The sequence below is a fragment of the Dermacentor albipictus genome, chromosome 2, assembly GCF_038994185.2.
Source record: "Dermacentor albipictus isolate Rhodes 1998 colony chromosome 2, USDA_Dalb.pri_finalv2, whole genome shotgun sequence".
Taxonomy (NCBI): Eukaryota; Metazoa; Arthropoda; class Arachnida; order Ixodida; family Ixodidae; genus Dermacentor; species Dermacentor albipictus.
This window is the reverse complement of record NC_091822.1, coordinates 151,421,099-151,441,053: the sequence shown is the minus strand read 5'-3', so window position 1 is coordinate 151,441,053 and position 19,955 is coordinate 151,421,099. Positions and strand designations below refer to the sequence as shown.

The window sequence follows — 19,955 nt, the reverse complement described above, 5'->3', positions numbered from 1 at the left end:
CAGTGGCCTGCAGCAGCATTCATTCGATACTACGGCACAAATCTCTCCGAATGGCACCGACTGTTCTGACGATGAGTCACTTATTGCTTGCAAAGCCCATCCGTTCACTACAACTTTATATTGAAACCATGAAGCAGTCCATTAGGGCACCAGTTGGAGGCTTGAGTATAGTCGAGGGAGTGGAGCACAGTTTATATGCTCCGTTGACGAGAAAACGTAAAGTACCTTGTGCATTGATGGAACAGCCATTTGACCTTCTGGCGCAGATCTTAGCATCAGCAAGAAGCTGATTTTGCACAGCAACTAGCACGTCTGGCACAGTGTCGAACCTACGTCAATTTTTCTTTTATTTAGATTATTCAAGGCAAATTCGGCACAAAACCATATAGTGTAATTTTAACTGAAATAGGCAATTGACATAGCTGAAGCCAGTTTATGTGCATAAATAAGGCATTCGGGATAAAAAGAACCCAACTTTTAAAATAATAGTCAACCCTTTGCATACATCACGGTATAAGGCTGTTAATTTATGGTATTGATCAGCACTTATTAATAATTGGAAAGTTTCGTCATCAGCAGGTAATGACATTACTAAAGAATGCTGTCTCAGAGCAGATTTTTATTCCATATTTTTCATCAATCTTTAATGACTGGTCAGATTCCACAAGATTGGAAACCGCCAGTCATACCAATCTTCAAAGACGTCAACAAAAACGTGGCTGAAAACTACCAACTGATATTGTTGACATATATATGCTGTAAAATGATGGAACATTATGCCACGGGAGGGACAAAGACGACGACGAGACACGATGTAAGAGACGACCTAGTGGGGCTAACCTAACGTTCAGCCATACTGGTTTTACCGGTCATATCTTCTGCAGAGTTATCACGGTCCCATTTAACCTTGTATCTCTGCCCGTTTCATTTTTGGTGGAGGTGCTGGGTATTGCAAAAGACGGAACTCCGCAGTGGGCTTGTCTTCGGCCGTCCTACCATGCTTACTGACGGCCACGCCTTGCGAGCATCACTGTCGGGTCCCATCGGTTGAGTGCAGTGACGCGTTCGTATATGCCAAGTCATTCTTCGATGTTGACTTTGTCGGTGCCGTTACTTGAGAAGGTGCCGGGGTCGCGCGGATGGGTCAAGATGACTGACGGTTGCGGTGTCGCGGATGCTGATGGCCCGGGTGCGCCAGGTGCTGACGCCATGCACGGCAAAAGTTCTGGGAATTTGAGAGCATGGGAATTTTGACAGACGAGGACAGTTTAGAAAAACTCAATGCTTTCATCAGTCCTTGTACTGTTTCAAAGCAAAGTTGGATTTGACGGGGATCGCTATGAGGTAGCCTTCTCATGGAAAGATTGTGAGCAGCTAGATAGCAATCAAAGAGAAGCTTTAAAGCGAGTTTAATAGAGATTTCGCTGCGGAACATGGATCAACCATTAAAATTTATATGAGAACATGCCTTGTTGAATGTAGACCAGAAAGAAGTGGTTCGCCATGTCTTGTATTCATTACATTCCACATCATGCTGTCGTACGTAGTGAGTCAACAACTACAAGAGTATGGATGATCTTCGAAGAGTCAGCATATAGACCTCACTTGCGTCATTGAACAAATGCTTAGAAAAAGGACCTAATCTTCTGACTGACTTTGTTGCTTCTCTCACACGTCTTTGGATTAATCATTAAAAGCCTTGCTACAGATGAATATCAAGAAAGAAGAAAGAGATACTGTGCAATGAGTTGAGAATTATCAGATCTCTTTAGGACCGCAAAAAGCCTATTCATGCTAAATGTTATTCTGCGGCAACACATCATATCTGTGTCATCATCATCATCAGCCTGGTTACGCCCACTGCAGGGCAAAGGCCTCTCCCATATTTCTCCAACAACCCCGGTCATGTACTAATTGTGGCCATGCCGTGCCTGCAAACTTCTTAATCTCATCCGCCCACCTAACTTTCTGGCGTCCCCTGCTACGCTTCCCTTCCCTTGGAATCCAGTCCGTAACCCTTAATGACCATCGGTTATCTTCCCTCCTCATTACATGTCCTGCCCATGCCCATTTCTTTTTCTTGATTTCAACTAAGATGTCAGTAACTCGCGTTTGTTCCCTCACCCAATCTGCTATTTTCTTATCCCTTAACGTTACACCTATCATTCTTCTTTCCATAGCTCGTTGCATCGTCCTCAATTTGAGTAGAACCCTTTTCGTAAGCCTCCAGGTTTCTGCCCCGTAGGTGAGTACTGGTAAGACACAGCTATTATACACTTTTCTCTTGAGGGATAATGGCAACCTGCTGTTCATGATCTGAGAATGCCTGCCAAACGCACCCCAGCCCATTCTTATTCTTCTGATTATTTCTGTCTCTGTGTAAGGCCTACTATAAGTGACAGCCAGGCTATTAGCTCAATCTTTCCATGTACTTGGCCTCTGCATTAGACGTGCAACAGAGGAAGAAGCACGACAACTGTAGAGAAGTTAACGCCCCGATTGAGTCGATGGGTATGCGGCTGAGGAAATGGCCATCGCAGTCTCACCATGAGCCAATTGTTGCAGCCAATGAAACTGCCATTCCTGCTCAAAATAATATGGGACCCTGTGACACAAGTTTTGACAGTTGCCTCAAGATCTGCACTTGGGTTTCTCCAGACAGAACGCAAACCATGCAAGAGGTCTGTTCTGTAGACAGTATCAAGAATATTTGACCCCCTAGGAATGACTGCCCATTTCTAAGAAAAAATAACATTTTGACTTTACCCTTGAATAGTATGGGTGATCGAAACGTTTCGTTTTCGCTCGACTCTGCGCGCTCGACTTTGCGCCGCGCGCGCTTTGGAGTTTAAGTTGTTTCTTTATCGCGTCGTGCTGCGGTGGTCCTGCTAGCTCGCGATACTTGTATTTGGAACAAGCAGCGAGAATGCCACGTCCATGTGATATCCTGGGATGCGCGAACGGTCCGCGGAACTTGGCCAAGGGCAGTTGCAGCGGCGAATCCAATGTTACTTATCACTGTGTGCCAACGACTGAACCTCTCCGTTCGAAGTGGTTAAGTGCCGTACCTCTGCCACAGCGCGCTGATAAAGAGCCGACAAATCTCGTAGTGTGCTCGTTGCACTTACCTCCAGAGTATTACGAGTTCAACGCCGACTTACTGAAGTCGCGTGAAGTGCCTTTCAAAGCAGGCCGTCGTCGTGGTAGTACGCAACGACGCCGGCAGCGCGAGCCCTCAACAGCAGGTCACGTTCACCAGTGCTTAAATCGCTGAACTCAAGCCCAGCGTCGCGAGCTGATGTGTCGTTGTCAGGGTCATCCATTGCAACGAGCGTCGAAGTTGGCGTCATAATACAAAGAACCAGCTTATCGTCGTGCGCTTTCCGTTCCGCTAGCCAGCACAGTTAGGGTGGCTAGAACCCTACCACAGTTCCGCTATCGCGCTACTGTCGGCTCTGTCTTGGCTGTTTCTGGCCGCGCGTTTGCGTTTTGAGCAGAAAAGCCGTAGCGCCGTCTGCGGGAGGCGTTTTACTCATCGACGGCGCAACGTCACTAAGAGACCATGACGTCAATACTCCTCGATCGGAGGGTGAGTGATTTTAACTGCGCTAGAGGTACGCGGACGCTTCAAAACGCATTTTCTCTTAAAATAAGTATCTTCGCACGAAACAAGCGTTTCGAGGCTTTTGGGATTGTATTTCAACAGTCCACGTTGACTTAATATTAACCTTTAGTGTCCCTTTAAGAAGTGCAGTTCCAGCCTCCAGAAGGTTCTCAGCAAGGTGAAGCTGATGCCTCAAGAATTTGGGATAGTGTTGTATAAGGTAAAGGTAGTAATGGAACGCAGGCCCCTCACTTAAACGTCCTTGTCACCAGAGAAAATGAAAGTGGTTATGCCAGCCCATTTCTCTAATGGTAAGCGACTCAAAAGGCTTCCTTTATCACAAAGAGACAGACATTTCAGTTCCAAAATCCACAGTGACGAGAAGATGCTGTCATGGCACAGTTCGTTGAGCAATTTTGGAAAACATGGCAGAGAGAGCATCTACTGAGCCGCCTTTCTGCACACCATGCAAGTGTTCAAGCTCAAGCTTCGAACAATATAAATTATGGAGCTTGTGCTTGTTTATCTAAGCATCATGACTGCTATGGAAGTCTGGGCAGATCACAGAGGTACATTGAGGACATAATCAGAACATAAATATCTGTTGAATTAAGCTTTCAAACAACTCAGTAACACACAGACCTGTCCAGCATTTTCTTCAATTGAGCTTTTGTTGACTCAGCAGACTCAAACTACACGCTTTTCAGGGGCAGAGGATAGTGAAGAGTTTGGCTGCTTCTTGCGCAAGCATAACCGTCAGCTCTAAGAAAACTATGAACAAGGACAGCATCCGCCATAAACTCTCTCACAGTCTATGGTTGATTTACTTAAAATTTGTTCTCGCAATGGCCATGATCATATTTTGTACCCTCTCCCCTTCAAGAATGACAGAATATCTGACTGAATTAAAGAATTACCATACTTAAGGACAGCAAGTCTGCAGAACTAATTGCAGAAAAGGTGTCATGGATGCTACTCAAGCTACAAAAAGCCTGTCTAAAAGTGTACCTGAAATCAGTGTAGAGAGCGTGCAGATGGAATGAGCCACTGCTTTTTACTAAAACAAGACTAGCTTCTTCGTCCAGCTTTTCTAAAACTTACATTTTGGCTGCCCCATTATAGGTCTTACGCTAACATTGAATTAAAAGGATATCAGCACCATACAGTCAAAATGAGGACAAGCAGTGCTCTACAATCATTGTCATTATGTGTCAATGAAAAGAACTTCATTTAGGACCACTTCCACAACTTGGAAAGCTACATGCTTGACTATGAAGGTACAGACGCCAGCTCTACCCAATACACAGATGTTGAGCGGGCGTTGGACAGTCATGGCAGCTGGTGGCACCATCCTGCTCTCTAAGATAATTATTCTCCACTGATGTATGAACAGAGTGGCTGAGAAGCATAACCCTGGACTGCCAATCTGTTGACTGTGAGTTAATGTCCTTCCAGAAGAATGAGAACATTTCGTTCTTTGCAGTTTCGTTGCAAAAGATTTTGGGATAATAGTGATGGGCAGGCGGAGACACCACTAAAGATCAAAACAAGCAGGGGAGTTCTATATCTCCTTGCATGTTAACATTTTGTACAGGGCAGCCTGCTTAAGATGAATTTTCACACACGTCACTTGAGAAATAAACTCCACTGCAAGCTGCAGAACTGCTGGCACTGTAGTTGCAGCAATGAAGGCACGGAATCAAAATAATTTTAGCACTTCCTTCAAAACTTAAATAGCTGATGAAAAAGTGTCGCAACAGGCGCCATTGAATGACAACACAGTTAAACCTCGACAAAGCGAGGTCGGTAAGATCGGCACTTTACTTCGTTAGATCGAAATTTAGCTAAACTGAAATTCAACCCTTTCGCTAAGTAATGTTGCCAACCGATTCTTTTTTACTCGGAAGGGGCGTAACGGTTGAAGTTAATTCATTCCCATTCACCCTTTTCCCTAACATACACCAGCGTGCCATCAACTTGCCTTTTAAAGTTTTTTTTTTTCATTACACTATATTACCAGTAAAATCATCTGATAGGTTTCACGTTATTTCTCTGGGAATTTGTGGTTTTTTTTTCAGTGTGTCGAGGGCAGCTTTTCGGAACTTCAGTCATGGAGAGCGACCTCTGTGTGGTATCCCGAAACGAGTGGCGAAGAGTAACGCTGAGCTTAGCATCACCTATTACTACAGTGTACTAGAATAGGGGCAGTGTGTTTAGGAAGGGCTCGCCGCTGAGGCGCTTCATGTACATGGCACAAGATGGCGCTATAGGAACATGGGCTGTACGGAACCGATGGCGCAGCGCTTGCAATGCGCGTTAATATTATTGTAATCATTTTCTGCCGCAGTCGAATAGACGTGCAAATGCTCAGCGGATGTTAAGGTGCATGCCTGAAACTCACTTGATATAAGAGATGAATTATATGTGCACTCCTAGGGCATCTCAACGCCCATTAGACGGATTTATTAAAGGGACCCTGAAACGATTTTGGCGATTTTCTACAAACGTACTGAGTCGTTAGAGTAGGTTCTTCTGATCATTAATTGATGCATCTAAGTGCTCTGCATAAAGCGTGTAATTTATTCTAAGGTTTTAAAAATACCCATCGCTGCCGATCGCACCGCACTGCTCGGCGGAATTTTAAGCCGCCCCTACCCATATGATGCAAATAACCCATATTACGTCACATGGGCGAGCTATCTAATTGGCTGACCAGGGCGCGTGGTCGATAATTTTTCCAACTTTATGGTGAACAAATGATGCTCGTAATAGTTGGAATGTTAGTTACTTTGTTTTTGTAAAAAGAAAAAACCTTAAACAGAATACACAAGAATAGTTTTTTAGTACACTTTAGCACTTCCGGCACACAGCAAGTGTTGTCTGCTTGTTTACAACGTACTCCATTTTGACGAGAGCGCCGTGGTCAGAGTCGGTCTCAGTCTTTTCGCGAGCACTATGATTCGGCTTTGTTGCCTTGTGGACTGCAAACCTAGCGACCTGCAAACCGCGAGTCCAGTATTAGGGCAAGCGCAAGGGGACAGGGTCTGGCCGCTTGACTGTGCCGGGATAAGCCACGAGATGAGCAGAAGGGCAAATGTGAACGGTCTGCACGGTGCAGCCACCTGGTGGCACAGAGCTCAACCATACACAGTAGCAGCAACGAAGTGTATTCTTTGCTGCTGGTGTGTATTTTTCGCAGGAGTGTAATCATCAACACGTTGATTATAAATGTTTAAAATGCTTTACACTTGGTTACAGCAATATTAGCGCTTTGTTTGACTGGTTAAGCGCTGCGCCAGCAAGAGTCTGGACCGCACAGACCGATCAGGCCGCTCACGTACGTCTACGCTAAAGTTCCTTCATCAGCTTGAGTTTATACCTCCAGTCATTTGCCGAAATGACCAGCTTGCCTGTTTTTAGCGGAGTACCGGACACGATCGGCGCTACGACAGAATGCTCGCAACGCACGCTGCTTCGATAGCTCTCGGTCGACGGCCAAGCGGCTAGCGGAGAGGTCTCGCGCGGGAGGGGGCGTGCTCCTAGACAACCGGAAGTGAATGATGTGACGTCGCATCGTGACGCTGAACCAGTGAAGGCGGAGCTTAGCGCCGCTCGCTCGGCGAGCGAGTTGAGGAGGAAAAGCATAGCTAGGGAGGAGGGTAACTTCTAATCGCTTGCAGCTCCATTAATACGTAACGCCTCACTTAAATTGTGGTGCGAATGTTCTACTTAAGCTGTACCCTACGCGCCTACAAAATTTGTCCGAACCGTTTCAGGGGCCCTTTAACCTGACAGCAAAGATATTGCAGAGACCGATCGTAGTGGCGTAAAGCCGTTAAATCTGTTTTGAGCCACGCTACCACGTAACCAGATATTATTTGGATTGAAAAAAAAACGATTTATTTTTGGGTTGAATATCCGCAAGCAACACTCGTGCTGGAAGTAGCACCGTAGTAAAGGGCTTCGGATTGATGCAATTCGGATTCCAGACGCACACATTTTTTTTCGGTTCTCATTCATAAAGCAGTGACCGCGACCCAACATCAAGCGCTTAGTTCCCGAGCCGCTGCTGTAGAAGAGAAGGCAAAACAATATGTACATACATAGCGTACGTAGCCCAAAGCCATTTAGACCTTCTCTGCTTGGCATTTAGCCTCTCTCGGGTTAAACATTTGTCCCTCGTTCTTTCATTCTGTTTCGCGAATCTCCCCCAACGACTACATTTGCACATACGGTTTATTCGTGCATGTTTTTTTTTATTTACGTCAGGAAGTGCTCCCGAACGTCAGGCTCATGTCCAAGTATGAGACACACCGACATCCTATATTTCTGTGAAAGGAATCAAACAGGTAGGAAAGACGCCAAGTAAAAGGGATCCCTGAAAAGCTAGACACAGTATGCGAAAACACAGAAAAACCATGCGAGTACCGAAACAATGGAGACTTATAGAGGAATTAATATGCCTAACTGAATTCCTTGATTCATTTCTTAATAGTATTAACAAAATTAGCTTTTTGAATGCACCAGAAAAGTTGTGCAGTTAGGTAAAAAAAAAACACGAAGTGTCAGCATGCATGTTGCAGCAGCCTGCTAAGAACAGTGGCTAACTTTCAAATGTAATTTCCTTTTTCGTTGCGCTTCTCTTGACGTTAAGACTTTTAACATAAAAGCGCACATCTGCTGATGCGAAATCATCAGCATGCAACTTGCAGCGTATGGCATAGGCAAACTTAGCTTTCACTATAGAATCATGACATAGATTATGCCGCCACTGCAAAGCTCCTTTTGGCTGAAGAAGGTTGTAAATATTCCCTCAAGTTTTTTTACTGCTTCAAAAAGCAACTTGGAGGAATGCAGCAAGCGTGCCCTGTCACAAATTTCGTGAATTTTGAGACTATGCTACTGACACTAAAGTTCTGCAAAAGAAGAGAGCGGCAGCCCTCACATTTGTTTCGAGTAAAAAAATTTCTGCGCGATATACCTTGCTATATGATGGATGAGGCGGTCATCGCTCCTTTCTTTCACGTAAGCCTAGCGCTCTGCCGGAGTACTGTACGTTTAGCCTTTGCTTTACAAGCGTCAGATTTCTAGCTTCAACTAACTCATGAAGTGACGCAACGTCCCTTCCTTGCCAGGATTATCAGGTAAGTTAAAGGGACACTAAAGGTTACTATTAAGTCAACGTGGACTGTTGAAATACCATCACAGAAACCTCGAAACGCTTGTTTCGTGGCAAGGAGAGACTTATATTAAAGGGCCCCTGAAACGGTTCGGACAAATTTTGTAGGTGCGTAGGGTACAGCTTAAGTAGAACATTCGCACCACAATTTAAGTGAAGCGTTACGTATTAATGGAGCTGCAAGTGATTAGAAGTTACCCTCCTCCCTAGCTATGCTTTTCCTCCTCAACTCGCTCGCCGAGCGAGCGGCGCTAAGCTCCGCCTTCACTGGTTCAGCGTCACGATGCGACGTCACATCGCTCACTTCCGGTTGTTTAGGAGCACGCCCCCTCCCGCGCGAGACCTCTCCGCTAGCCGCTTGGCAGTCGACCGAGAGCTATCGAAGCAGCGTGCGTTGCGAGCATTCTGTCGTAGCGCCGAACGTGTCCGGTACTCCGCTAAAAACAGGCAAGCTGGTCATTTCGGCAAATGACTGGAGGCATAAACTCAAGCTGATGAAGGAACTTTAGCGTAGACGTACGTGAGCAGCCTGATCGGTCTGCACGGTCCAGACACTTGCTGGCGCAGCGCTTAACCAGTCAAACAAAGCGCTAATATTGCTCTAACCAAGTGTAAAGCATTTTAAACATTTATAAATCAACGCGTTGATGATTACACTCCTGCGAAATATACACACCAGCAGCAAAGAATACACTTCATTGCTGCTACTGTGTATGGTTGAGCTCTGTGCCACCAGGTGGCTGCACCGTGCAGACCGTTCACATTTGCCCTTCTGCTCATCTCGTGGCTTATCCCGGCACAGTCAAGCGGCCAGACCCTGTCCCCTTGCGCTTGCCCTAATACTGGACTCGCGGTTTGCAGGTCGCTAGGTTTGCAGTCCACAAGGCAACAAAGTCGAATCATAGTGCTCGCGAAAAGACTGAGACCGACTCTGACCGCGGAGCTCTCGTCAAAATGGAGTACGTTGTAACACAAGCAGACGACACTTGCTGTGTGCCGGAAGTGCTGAAGTGTACTAAAAAACTATTCTTGTGTATTCTCTTTAAGTTATTTTCTTTTTACAAAAACAAAGTAACTAACATTCCAACTATTACGAGCATCATTTGTTCACCGTAAAGTTAGAAAAATTATCGACCACGCGCCCTGGTCAGCCAATCAGATAGCTCGCCCATGTGACGTAATATGGGTTATTTGCATCATATGGGTAGGGGCGGCTTAAAATTCCGCCGAGCAGTGCGCTGCGATCGGCAGCGATGGGTATTTTTAAAACCTTATGAAGTGGGGTTTATGTAGCTCGTTCGAGGGATCGCAGGTAGCTCTAGATACGAGTCCTAGCGCTTCGCACCAACAACCCGCGCTCGTGTCTCGCGCCGCAGCGGTGGCAGTCCGCACAGTGCCACATGCATATTACCCACTACAACTACAGTGCCACATGCATATTACCCGCTACAACTTCCCCCGGGGCGAAGAGGAGCCATCCTGGCGACCTAAGGCGATGATACGATAAGGGGGTCGTGGTACGGCTTCAGGCGGCTGACGTGAACAGTCTCGCGGCCACGGCGGCGTTTGTCCGAAGATGGCGTCACCGGTTCGACCACATAATTCACAGGCGAAGTACACGCGACGATCCGGTACGGACCTTGATATTTCGGGGCAAGCTTTGGGCTAAGGCCTGGAGCTTGGAAGGGCAGCCGAAGCCAGACGTGAGAGTCCACGGCGAAGGACTGTGTGGGCTGATCGTTGTCGTGGCGATCTTTGCGGATTCCTTGGGTATCCGACGTGAACGAGCGAGCCAGTTGGCGGCACTCTTCAGCATGGCGAGCAACTTCGGAAAGAGGGGTGAATTCAGAGGCATCCGGGTGATATGGTAGTACGGTGTCGAGGGTAGTGGATGGTTCACGCCCATAAAGAAGGAAAAATGGTGAGAAGCCTGTGGTAGCCTGAACGGCGGTATTGTATGCGTACGTCACAAAAGGGAGGACATCGTCCCAATTGGAATGATCCGACGCAACATACATGGTGAGCATGTCCCCAAGGGTGCGGTTGAATCGTTCCGTTAGACCGTTAGTTTGTGGGTGATACGCCGTAGTGGTGCGGTGAATAGTGCGGCACGCGGCGAGTAGCTCATTAATAACTTCGGACAAGAAGACACGGCCTCGGTCACTGAGCAGTTCTCGCGGTGCGCCGTGCCGTAAGACGAAATGCCGTAAGATGAATGCGGCGACGTCGCGAGCAGCAGCCGAAGCAAGTGCAGCAGTCTCAGCATATCTTGTCAGGTGGTCTACTGCGACAATTATCCAACGATTTCCGGTAGCGCTGCATGGAAGAGGCCCATAAAGGTCGATGCCAACCCGATCAAAAGGACGTGCAGGACACGGTAAAGGTTGCAGAGGGCCTGTCGTATGAGAAGATGTCTTGCGTCGCTGACAGGCTGCACATGACCGAATGTATTTGCGGACATAAGAATACATGCCGCGCCAGTAGTACCGCTGGCGGAGCCGCTCGTGGGTTTTCAGGACGCCAGCATGAGCTTGTTGTGGGTCTGCATGGAAATACGTGCATACGTCGGAACGCAAATGGCGAGGGATGACTAGTAGCCATTTGCGACCGTCGGGCTGATAGTTTCGGCGGTACAAGATGGCGTCCCGTAGCACGAAGTGGGTGGCTTGGCGACGAATGGCTCGAGGGCATGTAGACGTTGAAGAACTGCTAAGAATGTCAATAAGAGAAACAATCCACGGATCTTTTCTCTGTTCAGACGGCATGTCAGTAACAGCAAGCGTAGCAACCGGGCACTCTGTGGATGAAGGTGGCCTTTCGTCGGATCGCATGGGCGCACGGTAGAGCGCATCTGCATCAGAATGTTGGCGCCCGGATCGATAAATGACGCGAATGTCAAATTCTTGGATCCGAAGAGCCCAACGTCCAAGACGCCCCGACGGGTCTTTCAGTGACGCAAGCCAGCAGAGCGCGTGGTGGTCTGTCACAACGTCGAACGGACGGCCATACAAGTAAGGGCGAAATTTGTTTAAGGCCCAAACAATAGCTAAACATTCTTTTTCCGTGACAGAATAATTGGATTCTGCCTTCGTGAGAGCACGACTCGCATATGCAACCACATATTCTGCAAAGCCAGGCTTCCGTTGTGCAAGGACGGCCCCAAGACCAACGCCGCTGGCGTCGGTATGAACTTCAGTCGGTGCACTCGGGTCGTAGTGGCGTAGAACAGGCGGTGAGGTAAGCCGACGACGCAAAGTGGTGAAGGCTTGGTCACACGCCGGAGTCCAGTCGCGAAGGTCACCAGAGCCAGCCAGGAGCTTCGTCAGGGGAGCGATGATGCAGGCAAAATTGCGCACAAAGCGGCGAAAATAAGAGCAAAGACCGACGAAACTGCGGAGCTCTTTCACTGTAGTCGGCCGCGGAAATTCTGCGACAGCACGAAGTTTGTCAGGGTCGGGAAGGACGCCGTCTTTGGACACGACATGGCCAAGTATGGTCAGCTGGCGGGCTCCGAAGCGGCACTTTTTCAAGTTAAGTTGAAGGCCGGCGGTGGTAAGGCAAGTAAGGACTTCGCGTAGACGAGAGAGGTGAGTGGTGAAATCAGGGGAGAAAACTACCACGTCGTCTAAATAACATAAGCATGTCTTCCATTTGAGGCCTCGTAGAAGATTGTCCATCATCCTTTCGAATGTCGCGGGTGCATTGCAGAGGCCGAATGGCATTACGGTAAACTCATACAGGCCATCAGGCGTAATAAAAGCTGTCTTGGAGCGGTCGGATTCATCCACTGGCACTTGCCAATAGCCCGATCGCAAGTCCAAAGAAGAAAAGAATTCGGCACCATGAAGACAATCTAAGGCGTCATCTATGCGCGGTAGAGGATAGACATCTTTTCGTGTAATCTTGTTGAGGCGACGATAGTCCACACAGAAACGAATCGAACCATCTTTTTTCTTAATGAGCACTACAGGAGATGACCAAGGGCTGCAGGATGGCTTGATAACACCACGTTCAAGCATGTCTTCAACTTGCTCGGCGATGACACGACGCTCGGTGGATGACACGCGGTACGGACGCTGGCGTAATGGTGCGTGATGTCCCGTATCAATGTGGTGAGAGACGGTACTTGTGCGGCCTAATGATGCTTGGTTGCAGTCAAAAGAGGCGTGAAAATCATTTAAAAGAGTAATAAGCCGCTCACGTTGTGTCGGCTCGAGGTCAGCGGCAATAGAGCGACAAAAAACATCCGGTGGTACTCGGTTAGATGGCACATGGGGTGCCAGTGCTGTTACGTTGGCAGTATCCACGTCGTCGGGAACAGGGAAATGCACAATAACGTCAGCGTCCACAGTCTGGATGGTACCAATAGTCTCGCCACAGTGCAAAGCCAAAGTGTACGAATTTGGGTTAGAAATCAGTATTTCTGCAGCCCCATGGTGCACCGTGAGGAGAGCGAAAGGCAACAATATAGGCTGGCGGCGAATGAAGACGGCAGCGGGTGAAAACATGACCGTCGCTTCGGCAAGCGATGCGCATGAAAGAGGGACAAATACCGCGCTGTGAGGGGGAAGGTCAGTATCGGAAGCTACACAGATCCTGGTAACATCATGAACTTTAACGTCGTGAGATGGCATATCGCACAGAACGGAGAACTGAACCTCAGCACGTGCACAGTCAATGACGGCGTGATGGCGCGACAGAAAATCCCAACCGAGAATCACATCGTGGGAGCAACAAGTTAGCACAAAGAAATCAATCGGATACAAAATGTCTCGAATCAACACCCTGGCAGTGCACATAGCGACTGGCTGAACTTGCTGTGCACTGGCTGTTCTAAGCAATAATACCGAAGGCATCATGGTCACTTTCCGTAATTTACGGCAAAGTTTCTCACTAATCACAGATACAGCTGCACCTGTATCGACGAGGGCAAGACATTTGATGCTATCAACAGACACTTCAATAACGTTAGCGGGGGAAAAACGAGGACTTTGATGTTCCGACGATGACGCAGTTCGTGCCTCAGGAACTGCGGAAATCAGTTTTCCGCCTCAGTAGTACTGGCACTGGGCCTACGACGCATGGGTGAGAGTGAGCGCCGACGAGGGGAAGGCGAGCGACGAGTATTGTAGAGCTGTGACTGCGGTGCTGGTATGTCATCAGCAGCGTAGACTTCCGATGGTGGTCGCTGAGGCATACGGTATGGTCGGAATCCGGAGCTGGGTGGTCGCGCGGTGCCCACGAAGGCCGGCAAGCGCCGGCGGCAGAAGCGCGCTACATGCCCCGGTGTACCGCAGGCATAGCATATTGGGCGGTTGTCAGGAGTACGCCAAGGATTTGTGCCTTGCTGCTGTGCGCTGAAAAAGGGAGCGACCTGCTGGCGAGGCGAGGGCGGATGAGAGAACACCGGCTGGAGAGGCGCTGAAGGCGGAGGAGAGAATCCCGGCAGACGAGGCGCCCGTGCAGCGGCTTCAGCATACGTCAGAGGCGCGGCCACGGGAGCCGGCTGACACGGAGGTGGAAGAGCTTCGGTCACTTGCTCTTGAATTACCTGTCGGATCGCTGGAGCCAAATATTGAGAAGGCTTCTCCGTGGTCGGCAAAATCGAGAGCTGTCGCGCGACCTCCTCGCGCACAAATTCTTTTATTTGCGTCAGCAAAGTTGCGTGGTTGTCGCCAATAACCAATGCTGCTAACGAATCTTCCGTAGGCGGTGGGCGCCGAGCTAAGATGCGTTGTTTCCGTAGCTCGTCAAAACTTTGGCACAAGTTGATAACTTCGGCCACCGTACGCGGATCCTTCGCTAGCAACATTTGAAACGCGTCCTCATCAATGCCTTTCATAATGTGTTTTATCTTGTCCTGTTCCGCCATTGACGGATTCACGCGCTTACACAGGTCAATGACATCTTCGATGTAACTTGTGAACGTTTCACCGTGATGTTGCGCGCGCCCCCGTAAGCGTTGTTCTGCGCGAAGCTTGCGCACAGCGGGGCGCCCGAACACTTCTGTGAAACTTGTCTTGAATCTGCTCCACGTTGTGAAATCGTGTTCGTGGTTTCGGAACCAGAGGTTCGCGACGCCGGTTAAGTAAAACAGCACATTGTGCAACTTTGTGACGTCGTCCCACTTGTTATGCTGGCTCACCCTTTCGTAAGATGACAACCAATCCTCCACGTCATGATCATCGGTGCCGCTAAAGATGGCAGGATCACGCTGGCGCAATGCACCGGAAACGATGACCGTCGGAGGCTGGGGTGCATCTTCCTGGGTGGTTTCGTCAGGCATGGTCGCAGCAGTCGGTAGCGTCCGGCTTCGGAGTTCCAGTTTTTGAGGTTACCCCGCACCTCCACCAAATGAAGTGGGGTTTATGTAGCTCGTTCGAGGGATCGCAGGTAGCTCTAGATACGAGTCCTAGCGCTTCGCACCAACAACCCGCGCTCGTGTCTCGCGCCGCAGCGGTGGCAGTCCGCACAGTGCCACATGCATATTACCCACTACAACTACAGTGCCACATGCATATTACCCGCTACACTTATAATAAATTACACGCTTTACGCAGAGCACTTAGATGCATCAATTAATGATCAGAAGAACCTACTCTAACGACTCAGTACGTTTGTAGAAAATCGACAAAATCGTTTCAGGGTCCCTTTAAGAGAAAATGCGTTCTGAAGCGTCCGCGTACCTCTAGCGCAGTTCAAATCGCCCGCCCTCCGATCGAGGAGAACTGACATCATGGTCTCATAGTGACGTTGCGCCATCGGTGAGTAGAACGGCGTCCGCAGACGGCGCTACGGCTTTTCTGCGCAAAACGCAAACGCGCGGCCAGAAACAGAGCCAAGACAGAGCCGACAGAAGAGCGAAAGCGGGAGTATGGTGGCTAGCGGAAGGAGAAACTAATTACGTCCCACATTACGTCCCACGGCACACGGAAAGTCCGTTTTCGTTAAACTATAGGCTGCGGCGAGCTCGCAGCGTGGTCGGCGTGGTCTGTGAGAAGTGACGAGCCTTTCCGCACTCGCAACAGGGCATAAAAAAGTGCGAATCGACGCAAAACTCGGCCTAGAAACGTGCTTCGCCACAGCCGACCCAGATGTCTTTTCCCGCACCGCCACCAGGCGCCGCTACTATACCTCAAGCTCCAGCGCAAGACGCCCATAAGCTGGTACTTCATTCTATGACGCAAACTTCGACGCTCGTCGCAATGGACCCTGACACCGACAGATTGGCTCGCGATGGTGGGCTCAACTTCAGCGATTTGAGCACGGACGAGCGCGACCTGCTGCTGAGGGCTCGCACTGCCGGCGTCGTTGCGTACTACGACGGCGGCCTCGACACCGGCTCTCCGGAGCGGGAAAGCAACGAGGGCTTCCCACGACATCACATGGACGTGGCATTCTCGCTGCTTGTTTCAAATGAAAGTTTCGCGAGCCAGCAGAACACTCACAGCACGACGCGATAACGAAAGTACTGAAACTCCAAAGCGTGCGCGGCGCAGAGTCGTGCGCGCAGAGTCGAGCGAAAACGAAACCTTTCGACCACCCATACTACTGATGGGTAACGTCAAAATCTTATTTTTTGTTAGAATCGAGTAGACGTAGACAAGTAGCATTTTCTTCCGTCTTATAATCGAATGAAATGATATTTTTAATACGAGTAGTTGAGTATTAGTAACATAAATTACGGGGAGACCTTTCGTCATCGGTTAAAAACCGAAATGTCGCTGGGGGGTCTCAAATCGTGTCATGCATTTACCTCAATTTCTCGGTTACTAAAGCTCTGTTCGCGATTATATTGACGCCTTAGACGTTCTAGAACATTGCTCTACCACTTTAACTTGACTTTCTGGTAACCTTTAGTGTCCCTTTAAGTGAAGTAGCGATACCAAGTCTTCACTGGCCTCTGTGTTCCGTTTGCATTGCCTTCGCCAAGTTATAAAAAGACAGGCAATTCACGAGAATAAAAAAATTTAGACGGCATTGAGTGATCGTTGGATCCGCACGACTACCCCACAATACCAAAGAAGTTCTCCAACTTGGCTTAATCTATATGTCAATAGGGTCAATAGATATTTACAACCCTCTTCTTCCAAGTATTCTAACAGCCAAAGTGCTGCACAATGACACACGGAGCCCATCTACCGTCGACTGGCTCAAGAAGCCGCTAAGTCATTTTGCATGCTACTCCTAGCGAGACAGAAACTCGAGAAATTCGTTCAGAGTGCTTCAGAGCAAGCACGCTGCAACCGGCCGCAACAAACGGAGAACGCGTCCGTACATGCGACTGCAACGCCGCTGCATACATCCGGGACCTCTCTACGCTCCCGGCTTCAACGCAGTGCGTGGCGCGCTCCGCCGTCTGAACACACTGCCCCTATTCTAGTACACTGTACTAAAGTGCCTCTTCTAGTACACTTTAACTGTACCCATTACTCTGGCTTCTAGATTGGATTGGCGCGGCTCGCTACGTGCTTGCGCGCGCTTTTCCGAGCGCAAATTGGTGATCGCTTGTCGCTGCTTTCTTTTTCTCTGGATTGATTCGGCGTGGCTTGGTGCAGGCGCACAGACTTGGTGTGCGCCTGCTGTTTGCACTGGGCTTTTAAAACATCGCTCGCTGCTCGCGCTTATATATAAAGACGAAGTGAGCGTCGTTTAGCGCGGAAGTGCTGCGGCGCGCGCGTACCGTGTTAGCGCGCAGCAATACCGTGAAGCGGTGCGCAAACCACGACCTACTGAACTACAGACCTGCACAGATCTCCCTCCTCCAGCACGCCTGGTCTAGTTCGCCCCTTTTGCCGCTAGGGAAAGAACGTACGAGCAGAGTGGCGCTAGTCATAACCTGTTCGCTGTCGTCTGCTTCTGCGATCTGTTCAGCGCTTGTCTTGCCATTTCGGCAGGCACAAAGCGCTTGTTTTGGCGGTAAATGAATAAATTCACAAATATACAAAAGAAGACATATTTGCGAATGCTTTGCGTTTGAATAGTGGAACTAGAAGAGGATGAGCGATGCAAGAAATGTAAACAACGAGCATAGGTGGCCGCTGCAATGCTAGATCAACGGCATAAATTTCCCTTTCCTAGCCTCCTTAAGAGACTGGAGAAATTGTTTAAAAAGATTCATAGGATAATCTAGCTTTCTTTCGTTGATTACAGACAGCCTAATGTCGTAGATGACATTAGGATTTACTACTGTGTGCCGTAGTGAAAGGAAGATGATCTGGTAAAAGTATAGTAAAAGTATTCACTAGTAAGTCCTCCACCCGATATGTGCAATAGTCTGATCGATTCTGTTTCAAGGGAAGGTGAGCATATCTTGTTTTTAATATCGTTGGATGTCTAGCTCGGTAGAAAGCGCGCAAAAAATTAAGCGATCCCAATGCTTTAAAACGTGCTGCAGTGCAGGCCTTAAAAATCGTGTCACGGAACTCTTTTCAAACTGTAAAGCTAGCTTTTCCGCGTAGTACGGCGGCAGCATAACGGTGGTGCTGAAGATACGTACACAGTGAAGCTGTGTGCGTAATTCACTTTTTGTGCTCGTGACGCATTCACGGACAACATTTAAGAGTTAAAATGAGTGGTAATCGTTCTGTCGTCGAACATTACGGTGGCCTCAAGTTTCTAAAGAGCGCAGACGCGAATTTTACAACGTGTACAATGAAACTGTTGGGTACGTTGCGAACTCTATACACAATGGGATTTATAATAATCTCCTTGAAAAAGGCAGTGGGAGCGGCTATTTACCGCTATATTTTAGAGAGCAGCGGACTACACGCTCCGACATTCTTTAGGTTCGGGGAGTCAACTTTTGGAGCCAAGTGACCGATCAAAGCCTTGTGACATCTCTGTCACTGTGTTAGCAAAAATCGTCAACTAGAGAAGCAGTTCGTCGCAACACCACAGCTGCCGTACTACTTACAACGCCGCACAACCGCCCACCGCGTAGCAGACGAACAGGTTATAAAAGCGCCACCTACGGCAGTCGGTTGAACGAAAGTGGGTGCAAGCTGCTCCCATAGAAGCCGGATATCTGTGCAGGTCTGGAGTTCCAGTAGGTCGTGGCGCAAACACGTAGCAAGGTGCGCCAATCCAATCCAGAAGCCAATAAAAAGGGGGAGGGTAGTAATAGGTGACACTAAAGGTTTGTTCGATTCAGAAAAAGGTGCACGGCACCATAAACAAAAAGGTGCAGGGGGTGCCAATTATGTCGTGCCGGGCTGCACCCACTCGCTGCAGGGTTCGAGGGTGCATTGCACCGCGGCGGCACCTTGCCTTGCACCTTGCCTTTCATTCGTACACGGGTGTGCAGAGTGCACCCGTGCACCTCGGGGAATCAAAGGCCTAGGCGCAGCGCACTGTGAACAGGGGCAGAAGGTGCAGAGAAACTTGGCTGAATCGAACAGACCTCAAGCTCAGGTAAACAGACCTGAACAGACCTCAGGCGAAGTCCTTTACATCGCACCGATCGAGATCGCTTGCACGATGCTAACTAGCCCTGCTCACAGGCGAGAGGCTGTTGCATATAGGCAAGGCGTTTAGTACTACTGCCTCTACCGGTACTCACGCTTGTCATTTTGCAGACGAGGTAGGGAGCATTGGTCTTCGAAACAGTAGAAACAACCCAGCCGCACACACGAAATCTGGTATCGAAACACGCGCACATTCGGCGCGATTGGTGCCGATGTTGATGGACTATTCAATTTGGGAGGGAGCCCCCCCCCCCCCGACCCCCTCTTCCATTTTCTTACTCCATACAATCCTCGGCCCAGACGTGTAGAGAGGCGTAGAGTAATATGTAACGTCGAAAATATGTGTGCGTCTAAATGACTGAACACCTATATGTCCTACAATGGTCGTACAAAAATCCCTCATGTGACCTGATCCTAGGTGCACTGCCCATAACACCGTTTCGTCTGTCACATTAACTACTTTTCTACTAAAACAGCACATAAAAAGCTGTTTTAGCGTTATTATTACACAGAAGCTTGTTTTGTTTAACTATGAAAACTTGTTGTTGCATGTAGATTATATGAGACTTTAAAAGTATCAGCGGGCCGCTAAAGTTGGAGGACAGACGACAAGACTTGTGCTCGCTTTGGAACAGTTTGTCGTCTGTTGCGTTTCTTCGCTTGGTTATGCATTGCAGGTGAGTAAACTTCACTGGAAGATGTAATA

The 19,955-nt window shown here is 48.6% G+C and overlaps 1 long non-coding RNA gene across 1 annotated transcript; it reads right to left on the bottom strand.

Moving 5' to 3' along the window:
- Positions 1-599: 599 nt before the first annotated feature.
- LOC135899845 (uncharacterized) lies at positions 600-19,658 on the bottom strand. Its single transcript, XR_011512189.1, has 2 exons — positions 19,345-19,658; positions 600-1,225 (listed from the first exon to the last, which is right to left on the bottom strand). It is a non-coding gene; the product is annotated as an uncharacterized lncRNA (long non-coding RNA).
- Positions 19,659-19,955: the final 297 nt, after the last annotated feature.